This window comes from Panthera leo, chromosome D2 (assembly GCF_018350215.1).
Source record: "Panthera leo isolate Ple1 chromosome D2, P.leo_Ple1_pat1.1, whole genome shotgun sequence".
NCBI lineage: Eukaryota > Metazoa > Chordata > Mammalia > Carnivora > Felidae > Panthera > Panthera leo.
Genome location: NC_056689.1, coordinates 19,660,729 through 19,674,323, shown reverse-complemented (window position 1 = coordinate 19,674,323; position 13,595 = coordinate 19,660,729). Strand labels below are relative to the sequence as shown.

The 13,595-nt window shown below is 36.6% G+C and overlaps 1 pseudogene; it reads left to right on the top strand.

The window, feature by feature from the left end:
• The first annotated feature begins 341 nt into the window (after positions 1-341).
• Positions 342-13,037, top strand: LOC122201792 (annotated as a pseudogene).
• Positions 13,038-13,595: the final 558 nt, after the last annotated feature.

Genomic DNA, 13,595 nt, shown 5'->3' with positions numbered 1-13,595 from the left:
AACAAGACAATTAAAAATTAGGTAAAAGATTTAATCAGATATTTCACCAAAGAAGATCTATAAAGGGCACATGAAAATGAGTTCAATATCATTGGTCATTAGGGAAATGCAAATTAAAAGCACAATGAGGTACCACTAGAATGGCTAAAATTTAAAAGACAGACTTTATGAGTGTGGGTGGGATGTAGAAAACTGAAACTTTCCTACACTGCTGGTCTGCATGTAAAATGGCACAACCACATTGAAAAACATTTTGGCAGTTTCTTTAAAAGTTAAACATATACCGCTTCTGCCAATGTGTTATTCTGGTGGTGGTGGTGGATCACCCTTTGCCTGGCAAAATGGACACTGAGGCCATGAGCAGATACACCAACCCAATGAACTTTGGTTGTCCTCTCCCATCTGACTGTGGTGCTGTTGACCATTGGCATGTTCTTCACTGCCTGGTTCTTCATTTATGAGGTTACCTCCACTAAGTACATTTATCTACAAACAGCTTCTCATCTACTTGGTGGCCTTGCTTTTCATGGGCTTTGGAGTCCTCTTCCTGTTGCTCTGGGTTGTCATCTATGTATGGGCTCCCAATGGTTCCAACCAGGTGGCTTCACTGAATATCTGCTTTTGCAAATTAATTTTTTTACTATTGCTGGAAGTGTCCCATTTGCTGCTCACAATAAAGGCAGATGTGTGACCAAAAAAAAAAAAAAAAAAAAGTTAAACTATACCTATAATATTATCCAGTCATTTAATTCCTAGGTATTTACCCAAGAGAAAGGGAGATACATGTCCACACAAAGACTTGCACATGAAGCATATGGCTTTATTTTTAATAGCCAAAAAGTGGAAACAACTCAAATGTCTATCAGCAGATGAATAAATTGTGGTATATCCATACAATGGAAGGCTCAGCAATAACAGGGCAGGAACTAGTGATATAACAACATGAATGAATCTTAAATTACTTATGCTGAATGAAAGAGTATACACTGTGTGATTCCATTTACATAAAATTCTAGAAAATTCAAACTCATTTATAGAGATACATAGAAGATCAGTGGTCATGTAGGAAGAGTAAAATGGAGGGATTAACAAGGGTCATAAGGCTGGTCACAGGCCCATTGCATGGTGTCAGAGCACCAGTAAAATGATGACAGCGTAAAAGTGGGAGAGGAACGAGCAGCAGTGATGGGATTGCATAAAAGAAATTGATCAATTGGGTAAATATGTTAAGGATAATGGAATCAGTTTCCTGTTGGGAAAAAGGGAGTAAATGTGTGGAAAGAAGGAAAACTAGAATGAACCTTCTGGTGCTAAAATAAAATTAGAGTTGTCACTGTAGATTCATAGTTTTCAACACATAGATTGATAGGTAAATATAGATGTAAATGTGTATTGTTATATGTGAATATATTTTATTTTATTATTTTATTTTGTTTATTTAAATCCAAATTAGTTAACATATAGTATAATAATGGTTTTAGGAGTAGAATTTAGTGATTTATCACTTACATATAACAGTGCTTATCCCAAGTGCCCTTCTTAATGTCCATCACCCATTTAACCCATCCCCCCATCTAACACCCTTCCAGCAACCATCAGTTTGTTCTCTGTATTTAAGAGTCTCTTAGGGTTTCTCTCTCTGTTTTATGATATGTTAAATAAGCCAGTCAGAGAAAGACAAATATCATATGATTTCACTCATATGTAGAATTTAAGAAACTAAACAGATGAACATAGGGGAAGGGAAGGGAAGGGAAAATAAGATAAAAACAGAGAATGAATATTATATATATATGATATATATGATATATATGCATATATACATACATATATACATATAAATGTATACATACACATACATATATTCTCTAGCTATGTCCGCTAAGAGAACATGTGAGCAGTAATACCTTCAAAAGCAATAAGCACATCTAGTATCCAGATCTTATTCTCTAAATCCACTAAGTGGAATCTTGGAATTAAATTTCTTGGAGAAATAGTCAGTTTCAAGATAAGGTCAGGAAAAGTAGAACATGATCCTGGAATATTCTTTCTTTTTGTGCCAGAAAATAAGGAATGGCTTAAAGAATGATGGTGATATGTCAAAATGGCAAAGACTTGTCTTGAAGGGACTATCCCACACGTCCGGGATGATTTAAGCATCACAGTAAATCATATGTTAAAGCACTATAATCCTTTGAATAAAATTGGAAACCATGACTCAACATAAATTTAAAAATTAATAAGCTGAGTTTCATAAGATATTTAAATGAGGTACTTCAATATCATCAAAGAATCTCCCCACAAAATATCTGTTAATTATAAAGGACAAAAGAGTAAATTTGCAGCTGAGAAGGCTAGCAAACTTAACTACTTTAATCAAGTGATCAAAACTAACAACATCAATAACAGAACAAATAGAAATTATATGCCACCTGGTAGAATGCAATGAAAAGAACATAACATCACTTTTTTTTTAATTTTTAAAAAATCTTTATTTATTTTTGAGAGAGAGAGAGACAGAGTGCGAGCAGGGGAGGGGCAGAGGGAGAGGAAGACACAGAATCCGAAGCAGGCTGCAGGCTCTGAGTTGTCAGCACTGAGCTCAATGTGGGGCTTGAACCCACTAACGGGGAGATCATGACCTGAGCTGATGTCGGACGCTTAACCAACTGAGCCACCCAGGCGCCCCGTGAACATAACATCACTTTTATAATTTTCTTGGCAAAGATGCATAAAGTAAATCTAATCAAGAGTAAATATCAGATAAGCTTAAATGGAGCGACATTTTACAAAATAATTGACCTATAATCTGCAAAAGCTTCATGGTTATGACTGTCAAAGAAAATTGGAGGAACTGTTTTGAATTGAATTGAAGAAGCCTCAAGAGTGTGTGATTCTGAACTGGAGGTTTTGAATTTTGGAATTGCAAATTAGGGAGTAGGTATAAAAGACAGTATTGAGACAATGTGCAAAACTTGAATGGAATCTAAGGATTAGATGGTATGGTACCAATGCTAATTTCCTGCTTTTGATAGTTGTATTGAGGTTATACAATAGAATGTTCTTGTTTATAAGAAACACATACTAATCTACTCCTGAAATCACTGGTTCACTATATGCTAACTAATTTGGATGTAAATTTTTAAAAATAAAAAATAAAATTAAAAAAAATAAATTTTTAAAGAAAAAAAAAGAAACACATACTAAAGTATCCCAGAAGTAAGGGGCATTATGGAGAATTATATGGGACATATTAGCAGTTTATTCTCGTATAGTGTAAAAAAATTATGTACCATATTTTCAACTTTTCTATAAATTTATTTCAGAGAAATTTTATTTTTTTTTAACGTTTATTTATTTTTGAGACAGAGAGAGACAGAGCATGAACAGGGGAGGGGCAAGAGAGAGGGAGACACAGAATCTGAAACAGGCCCCAGGCTCTGAGCTGTCAGCACAGAGCCCGACGCAGGGCTCGAACTCACGGACCGTGAGATCATGACCTGAGCCGAAGTTGGACGCTTAACCAACTGAGCCACCCAGGGGCCCCAATTTCAGAGAAATTTTAAATGGAAAATTAAAGTCAGGCACTATATGTATGTATGTGTATATATATATGTATATATATATATATATATATATATATATATATATATATATATATTATATATATGTATATAATATAAATATATATATATTTTGGGTGTGATTTAATTTATCTAAAGTTAAAAAACAGACAAAACTATTTGTTTAGGGATGTGTAATTTGGTGGCAAAACTAAAATGAAAACCAAGGAAATTAATACATAAAAGTTAGGTTAGTGGTTACCACTAATGGCATGGGAGAGGATGATGATTGAGAAGGGAAATGCTTGGAGCTTCTTGGGTGCTGGGAATCTTGTACTATTTGACCTAGGTGATAGTTAAACACACGTTCATTTTACAAATATTCATTAAATTGTACACTTATGTTTTATGCACTTTCCTGTAAGTTTGTTGTATTTCATAGTATAAAATTGTGAAAAGGAATTTTAAGAAAGAAAACAAAATGAGACAATCACTTATCTTCAAATTTTAGATTTTTTCAGATTTTAGAAATATGGTGGATATGATATATTTTCTATAACTCCCCAAGTGGATCACTTGCTATAATCACTATAATCAAACACATCAAAATTTCTTCAGCAAAGCATCTAAATAATCACACCAGGTAGCATAAGTAAGAACTATAAGTAGCCAGATATGTTCAAATCAGATGTTGCTGTCAAATGAATTTTCTGCCAATGTAAAATTTTGTTTTATTTTGTTTTGGTTTTGGTCTTCAGAGCTTTTTGAATTTTGAAATTGTAAATTAAGGATTGTAGATGTGTATTAACTTTATAAAATGTACAGAAAAGGAATAGAAATCATCATATGCTATGCAGTTTAGCTATGAAAAGCACTTATATACTAAATGACATGCATAAACAGTGAAAATCATTCAACTGAAAACAATGGTATAACCATATTGCAAGATTGTACTGGGAAGTACACATTAATAATATAACTTTTATTTCCTGAAAATTGCTAGTCTGTATGTATGTAAAGAGAGATAAATCCCTACATAGATACCGCCTAAAACTGAAAAAAGAGGCAGCAATACAGGCATTATTTAGCAACATAGAGTTAAACACCAAGACATTCTAAAAAAGGTAAAAATGATTGTTTCTACATTCTGGAAAATGGGAGAGTGGTAAGAGAGAATCATAACTCTGTTACTTTTCATAAGCCTCAACAGTTTTATTTGGCTCTTTAAATTGTGTGGAAGAAATATGTAAACCTTTTTAAAAAAGTAATTGTTAAGTACCTAGTATGTTCAGGATACTGTACATAAGTAAGATATAAAAACCATTCTCAAAGTATTCTATTTCGGGTCAGCCATGTATCCATAAATAAAATGACCAGGACTACCAAATGTATATGATAACAGTCATTGGAGGTTTAGCCAACAGCAATTCAGAAGAGGGCAGAGAATGATTATTAAAGGAGTATGCCTGAGCTGAGACTTAAAAATGGGTAGAATCAATATTTGTGCTCATGTTACACCCTTGCTAACAAAAGGGCTTCCACTCTGGTCTGAGATTTGGATATCTGAAATGAAGACTTGGGGAAATGATATTGTTGATGGGGTCTTCAATTGGCAAAGAAATGGAAATGCCATTAAATAAAAGCCAAAGGGAAGGCAAAGAATCACAACAAAACAAAAGTATATCTTCTAACATTAATTCCAGAAATAGGTGGTTTCCACTTCATTCTACTAGAGCAGTGGTTCTCAACTGGGGGCTATTTTGTTGCCTTGAGTATATCTGACAATGTCTAAAGATGTTTTTCAGTGGAGAAGTGCTACTGGCAAAGTGGGTAAAGGCCAGAGATGCTACTAAACATCCTACAATGCACAGACAGCACACACAACAGAGAATAATCCCATGCAAAATGCCTGCAATGCTGAGATTGAGAAACTTTGTCCTAGATTATCCAATCATGTTCCCTGTGCAGAGGTGGCCTTAGAAAGGGGGGAACAGGAATTGGCACAGGTATTATATCTTAAAAGATTCCAGGAAAACCTCCTAAGCACACTTGTCTCCACGGGTTGATTACTGGTACTCTAAAGTTTACCATTAAAAGTATCCCTTTGGGTTAAAATATTGCATATCTGGAAGTTCCCAATTAAAAGGAAGAAGTAACCCACTAAAGCAGCAATATCAAATGAGTTTCATCTTAAGACTGAATCTGACCAACTGGAAGGGGTTACCAAGAATACTATGTTAAAAAGATTCTGAAGACTCATTTGGGTTCTGTATAGGAAAGGACCATGGCTGACTCATGATACATAAACAGACACAGGAGAATGAGTGGGGACGTGTCCTACATGTTTGCCTTTAACATCTTCTATTGAGTTCAATTATCAGGTCTGTTTTTCAGCTTTGTAGGGAATCATTGGAGAAATAAAATTCTTGACTGCAAAATTAAAGACGAGTATGGTAGATTAAAGACTCTAGAAAGATGTTCATGCCCTAATTTCCAGAACCTGTGAATAAGTTACGTTACACAGCAAGAGAGAGTGAAGACGAAAGAAGGAATTAAGGCTGACCTCAAAACAGGGAAATTATCCTGGGTTATTCAGGTGGGCCCAAAGTGATCACAGACATAAAAATTGAAAGTAAAAGGAGGAAAGTAAGAGTCAGAGTGAAATATGATGACAAAAGCAAAGTCAGAGAGATATATAAGAGAAAGCCTCCACCAGCCACTTCTGGCTTTGAAGATGGAAGGGCCATGAGGAAAGCACGGAAAAAGCAAGAAAATGGATTCTCTCCTAAAATCTCCAGGAAGGAATGCAGCCCTGCTGACACCCTGATTTTAACCCAATGACACCATTTCAGACTTCTGACCTTCAGGACTGTCTGATAATAAATTTGTGCTGTTTTAAGCCCTAAGATTGTGGTAACTTGTTGAAACAACAGTAAACTAATGTAGTGGGGAAGCAAAAAAATTGGGGAGAATTATCATTAGCAATATTGGGCCAAATAGGGAAAACCAAAGTAGGGCTTCAATGTGGTGAACTTTGAGCCTCTAGAGGGTAGCAGTATAGTTCTGAGAACTGGCAGATAGACCCCAAGGGGAAAGGGTCCTGAGCGAAAACAGTTTATGACAAACCTGACTTGTTAATTGTGTTCCTAAATGCAAGGGGCCCAGGGAAAGATGGGAGTAGAGCAGGTTTTCCTTGTAGAGTCTGGCAGGTAGATTCCTGAAGGAGGAGTAGAGACTTGCTGAATAGCCCAAGGGAATCAGGTCACTTTATTTTTCCCAACAGGCACTCTAGTTTCCCTAACATAAGCCTGGCCAGCATCTTACCTGAATTAACATGAGGGACAGCCTTCCTAACCAGCTCACGAGTTACAAATCTGGGACATTTTTGAGGTTTGACTCGAAGTTATTCCTGCAATCCTTGAATAATTGCCATCTCCACTCAAGCCCAATGCATGTTTTATTTGTGTAAAAACTCTTAGCCAGAGTCCTTTATTACTTTCAGTTATATGACTGATTACCTTAAACCACACTAGCAGTAGCACAAAGGATCAAAAACAGAAAAATCTGCTTACGCAGTCTTTGGACCTGAGAACCAAGTGGAAACATTAATACCTTAAAGCTGAAAGCAGTTACTGGATAAAACTCCTAAGGAACCTTGAACAACCTATTCAACCCAAACAACATCCTGTCCCACAAATGTTTCAATTCACGTTGTGAAATAAAACAGACATTATGTTTTTACCCTTAGAACATAAAACATGGTATTGACCTTCCAGTGCTATGAAAGAGATATACAATTTCAGAAAGTAGAATAGGTCTACAGTTTTGTTGGAAAACAGTTATGGCTTCATGTTTGTTTTTTTCAGGTTGAACCTATTGCCAGATAATTATTTCAAAATGAATCTCTTTCCCAATCCTCTGAAAAAGAATGCTTGGCATGTTTTGATTGGTCAGTGTGCCATCATGCATTTTATGAGCTCTTCACTTAATCTGATGTTAATGTATGCTTTTTAGGCAAAGGAGAAAGACTATGCCCAGAGGTTATAGTAATAACACCTGAATTACTCAACACATATTTACTTGGTTTAATATGCCAGAGAAAGGAAGGCAACTCTGTCTTTTTTTTTGTAAATCATATTCTTCTATAAAGCCTTCCCTGACTAGCTTGAAAAGCACCATGCACTTCTCCATCATAATTCTCACTGCATATATTCAATGTCTGAATGAGTAATAACCTATTCAATGTCTTCCCTGTTATATATTGTAAGTTCCAAGAGAGTAAAGACCATGTTGGTTTTATTCTATGTCCTACTTCTATTGCCTAATACTATGCTTTTACAGTAAATTTTATTTGAACTTATTCTGTTAATAAATGAACAAGCAATTACTTCCTTCCCTAAGAGCTGAGAAGTTTAATCCCAAGACATCTAGGTGCTCTCAAAATAGCTCTTTCTAGACAAATATAAATGACATGGAAATTTTCTCAATATAGTGTTTTTTGAGGAAACATTTTACTTATTCTGCCACACTATGAAAACACTCTTATCTGGCAATCTCTTCAGCACATTTACGTTTAGTGTGTATTTGGTATTTCTTCTTTTCTAACTTTTTATTATGCTTATATCTTATCAAATCATATTGTTTATGTCTTTACTTTGCATGCTCTTAGACTCCCTCTCTGCCTGCTCTAGTTTTTGGATACATCAAGTAAAGCACTTTAGCTATCCTACTTCAGGTTCAATGTTAAATACTGGCCTTAGCCCATCCCAGCCCCTCAAGAAAAGTAGGTGAATTTACAAGGGGATGACTTACTGGTTTATGTTTTCAGGTTTCAAGAAATACAGCCTCCAGAGGAAAGGTGGGTCTAAGCAGAATTATATCTGTGCTCAAATTTGTTGTTCATTTTGTACCATTTCAACTCTTTCCTTCCTCCAGTCTTCAAAAAATGTGGATTTTGGTAACTGTCAACCTTGCCTCTTACTGCAAAAAAAAATGTTTTGCCATTTAGTGACAGGAATATAGTCTGTTAAAAAATGCTCAAGTGGTGCCAAAAGCATTATTGTGTGAGAGTTCTCAACTTTGCCTCTCTGTGACTATGTGCTTACCTCCTGGCATTGGAAGATAATAGCCTTAGGATATTTATTTTTTAATCTTAAAAAGAGAAAAAAAAACCTTCTTTGTTGTGGGGGGGGGGGGGAGCCATGGGGGAGGCGGGGCGTGGAGACCAGAACTCTGAGTGTATATAGGGATGATAAATAGATTTGGTGGGCTGAGAGAGTCTTTGGAAAGAACTTTAGAGTGGGTAGGGAATGGGACGAGTGATGAAGTAATTTTAAGGAGTTCTCCTAGATATTATTTTGTCATTCTTTGAGAGTCTTGGCAAATATTCGAATTACCTTCTGATTAGTCTCTAATGTCAAACTTGTATTTATTTGAATGTGATGCATCATACAGACTGTATCAAATGGGGCCCAATGTTTAAATGGGATCTTTCTCCCTTGTTCCCCTCATCTCTAATTATAGGGAAACCACTATAAGTGGGACACAACCAATCAGAATTTTCTAAGCTAATTTAACCTTTATTTTCCCAGAGGACTCATAGGAGACACAAATAAGTGAAAGAGAGTTATTCTGTTAGAACAAGAAATTCTGTTAGAACACACATACACACAACTGTTGGAGGATAGATACATTTCAATCTTTAATACTTCCTCCATCTACAGCTCTAATCTATAAAAGATGAGCACTCAGCTCAAGCTCAGAATGATGACCCTGAGATACTATTAAAATCTCACTTTTTGTACATACTAAAGAAAGAAAAATAACCAGAAGAGATTTTGACATAAGACACAATCCTTTCTAGCCCTGAGCATTGTACTTAAGGGCAGTTTGCTGCACACCTGTTTGGCAACCTTAAAGACACAAACAATTCAAAAAGGGATCAGTGACTTGTGACCATATAGATGAGAATGAAATCCCACCTTAACACACCAATAATTTTTGTTCTGTTTCTTCTTTTCAAAAGATGGGACAATATGAGCAGCACCTCAAAGAAACACACTGGAACCTCTATGTCCTGAGGAAACTCTAAACCACTGAAGGGCAAAACCAGTAAACCTTTCTCTTTCCCACTGGAAACTTTTCCTCAAAATGACAAATTTCTACCAGTTTTATTTATACTTCCTGAACAAGGACAAAGAATCAGTCCCTCACACTCACACAGCATTTATAGGCATTACTGTGGTCAGCTTTTTTGGCCTCCTTTCAATTCTGTTGAGAAGAAAACCCTGAATTCCAACCTCTGTTGATGGCTCTCATCCCAGGCCACACAATTGGCAAAACTCTGAGTCCCGAGACCTCCCAAAAAGATGCTTAGGAATCTGAAATAGGTACCCACTGCTTATTTTAGCAATAGAGATTTGTGTTTCATTTGCCACTGTTACTTAAACAATTCTTTAGACATGACTTTCAAGTCCCTCACTTGATCTTTTTTCCATTGACATATTTACCCCAATTCTCTCCTCCTCTTCTCAGGCTTTCACTCTTGACATCTCTGCTAGTACTGATATCAACACCATGGTTGTGTTTAGTCTCCCCCCCTAGTGCCAGGCTCACTCATGTGGTGAGTGGAGTTCTGGAAAGTGGAGCCGAGGGGGTTGAGTCATCAGTCAGCATCTCCTGTCTCCCTGGATCTGACCACAATGACAGAGGCTCATCTCACTCAAGTGTCACTGGGAGGCCACAGCCAGAAGGAGGTGGAGGACTTCTCCCATTGGACTGGAACCACTTTAAGAAAGGATACATTTTTGGCACAGCAATGGAGAGATGTTAGTACAGAAATATCAGTGCAGCTTCCACTCCCTGTTGTCCTTCAGGCCACAGCTTAAATGTGACTTTTTTTTTTAATGTTTATTTGCTTGTTTGTTGTTTTTATTTATTTTGAGAGAAGGAGAGTGTGCACAAGCAGGGGAGGGACAGAGAGAGAAAGAGGAGATGAATCCATGCTGAGCATAGAGCCCAACGTGGGGCTCAATCCCAAGACCATGAGATCATGACCTGAGCTGAAATCAAAAGTTGGATGCTTAACCAACTGAGCCACCCAGGCACCCCTAAATGTGCCTGTTTCTAAATGCATAAACCATTTTAGAAAGCAACTAAATCTAAACATATATATATATGCCTATTCTGTGACCCAATGTTTCCACTTCTGACTACATATGTCTAGGTATATATATAATATGTTCACATTATATATTCAGGTTATATACCATATATTCAATAAACTATATATGCATATAAGTAATATAAATTTTTTCATGTGTTCACCAAAAGATATGCATAAAAATGTTCAGAACAGCACTATTTATAATACTAAAGACAAGAACTACCTAAGTATCCATCAATAGTTTAATGGATAAATTGTGATTCTGTTACATCAATAGAATATCAAAATATTCTTTGATAGAATACTATAAAGGACTGAGAATTTTAAAAACTATAAATATGTACAATTAGGATGAATACTACCAAATATAATAAAAAAGAAAGCATATCAAAAATAGTAAATACTGTGTGGCTTCATAAGTTAAAAAGTAGGCAAAATTTATACTCTTAAAAGTTAGGATAGAGGTTACCACTGGGGGTTATGACTGGAAAGGAGTACAAGGGGGTCTTCTGTAGCACTAGTAATTTTAGATTTTTTATCTAGGTGTTGCTTACCCTGATGCGTTTAAGTGGTGAAGGAGTTATCAACTTTTCTCTTTGTATGTGATACTTCAATTAAAAATTTTTTTAGGGGAACTACTGGGACCTCATCAAAATAAAAACCTTCTACACAGCAAAGGAAACAATCAGCAAAACTAAAAGGCAACCAACAGAATGGGAGAAGATATTTGCAAATGACATACCAGATAAAGGATTAGTATCCAAAATCTATAAAGAACTTATCAAACTCAACACCCAAAAAACAAATAATCCACTGAAGAAATGGGCGAAAGACATGAAGAGATACTTCTCCAAAGAAGACATCCAGATGGCCAACCGACACATGAAAAAATGCTCAACATCACTCATCATCAGGGAAATACAAATCAAAACCACAATGAGATACCACCTAAACCTGTCAGAATGGCTAACATTCACAACTCAGGCAACAACAGATGTTGGCGAGGATGCGGAGAAAGAGGATCTCTTTTGCATTGTTGGTGGGAATGCAAGGTGGTGCAGCCACTCTGGAAAACAGTATGGAGGTTCCTCAAAAAACCAAAAATAGAACTACCCTATGACTCAGCAATTGCACTACTAGGCATTTATCCGTGGGATACAGGTGTGCTGTTTCGAAGGGACACATGCACCCCCATGTTTATAGCAGCACTATCAACAATAGCCAAAGTATGGAAAGAGCCCAAATGTCCATCTATGGATGAATGGATAAAGAAGATGTAGTATATCTATACAATGGAGTATTACTTGGCAATCAAAAAGAATGAAACCTTGCCATTTGCAACTATGTGGATGGAACTGGAGGGTATTATGCTAAGTGAAATTAGTCAATCAGAGAAAGACAAAAATCATATGGCTTCACTCATGAGGACTTTAATATACAAAACAGATGAACATAAAGGCAGGGAAACAAAAATAAAAAAAAACAGGGAGGGGGACAAAACAGAAGAGACTCACAAATATGGAGAACAAAATGAGGGTTACTGGAGGGGTTGTGGGAGGGGGGATGGGCTAAATGGATAGGGGGATTAAGAAATCTACTGAAATCATTGTTGCACTATATGCTAACTAATTTGGATGTAAATTTTAAAAAATAGAAAATAAAACAAGTTAAAATTTAAAAAAAAATTTTAAAGCCATCTTCTCACACACGCTATGACATGGATGAAACTTGAAGACATGCTGAGTGAAATAAGCCACTCACAGAAGGACAAATATTGTATGATTTCACTTCTATGAGGTACCTAGAATTGGCAAATTCATAGTACCAGAAAGTAGAATAGCAGTTACCAGAGGCTGAAGGGATGGAGAAATGGGGAGTTATTTTTTTTAATGGGCATAGAGTTTTGTTTGTGATGGTTCTCTGAGGCTCAGACTCCTCAGGAATTAGCTTTAGGGAAAAACCAACAGACAAGTCACTGAGGCCAGAGAAGTGGTAGCTAAGGAAGGGGAGGATTTAGAACGGTCACTGGAGGACGAAAGACAATGAATATCAGCTGGAAACTGTAACTTCTTCACTAGGAATGGAGGCTCATTAGAACCCTGGAGGAGCTGCTGCCAAGAAGCATGAAGGGTGGACTGTGGCAGCCATGGATGCTGACTGCTCAGAACTCCCTTCAAGAAAGAACTTGCCAGCAGCTTCAGCTATTAATGCTTTCAGGATCTGCCTTAACTTTCAAGTTGAAGCCACATTCTTCTAAGCCATTCCCGGCCAATGACAACACAACAGAGACACTAGTGCCTCACCATTAATGCATACTCTAAAAAACAATCTTTGCTTTAGACGTCCCCACCAGGTTGGCTGATGTTTTGTCAGATCTGAGGCTCTCCCTATCCATTCCTGTTTTCCATTTCTCTTCCTTTGCAGGTGTCAGAGCTGTATCATATTCTGAAGGCTCTCCCTGCCAAATCCCACTTCTTTCCCCTTTTGCCTGTCACAGATAGTATCTCCCAATAAACCTCTTGCACTTCCAACTTTGTCTCAGGGTCTGCTTACTCTAGGACCCAACTGACACAAATGGTTTTGAGTACAAACTCCAAATTTAATGCCACAAGGGCAAACACAAAAATTATAAGCATTCATTCAGGAAAGGAAAACTTATTTACAAGCATCAAAAACTCTATGTGGTGGGCGCCAGGTATGTTTTTTATTTAATGATCATAAACAATTCCTTTGAGGAATGTAAGAGAGGCCATCCAGAAATAAAATCATAGTTGAAATCCATTGAAAAGTTACTATGCACCTAACTCTTGACATACAACTTTCCACCTATTTCTCACAATGCCTTATGAAGTGTGTAGTATTTTTAT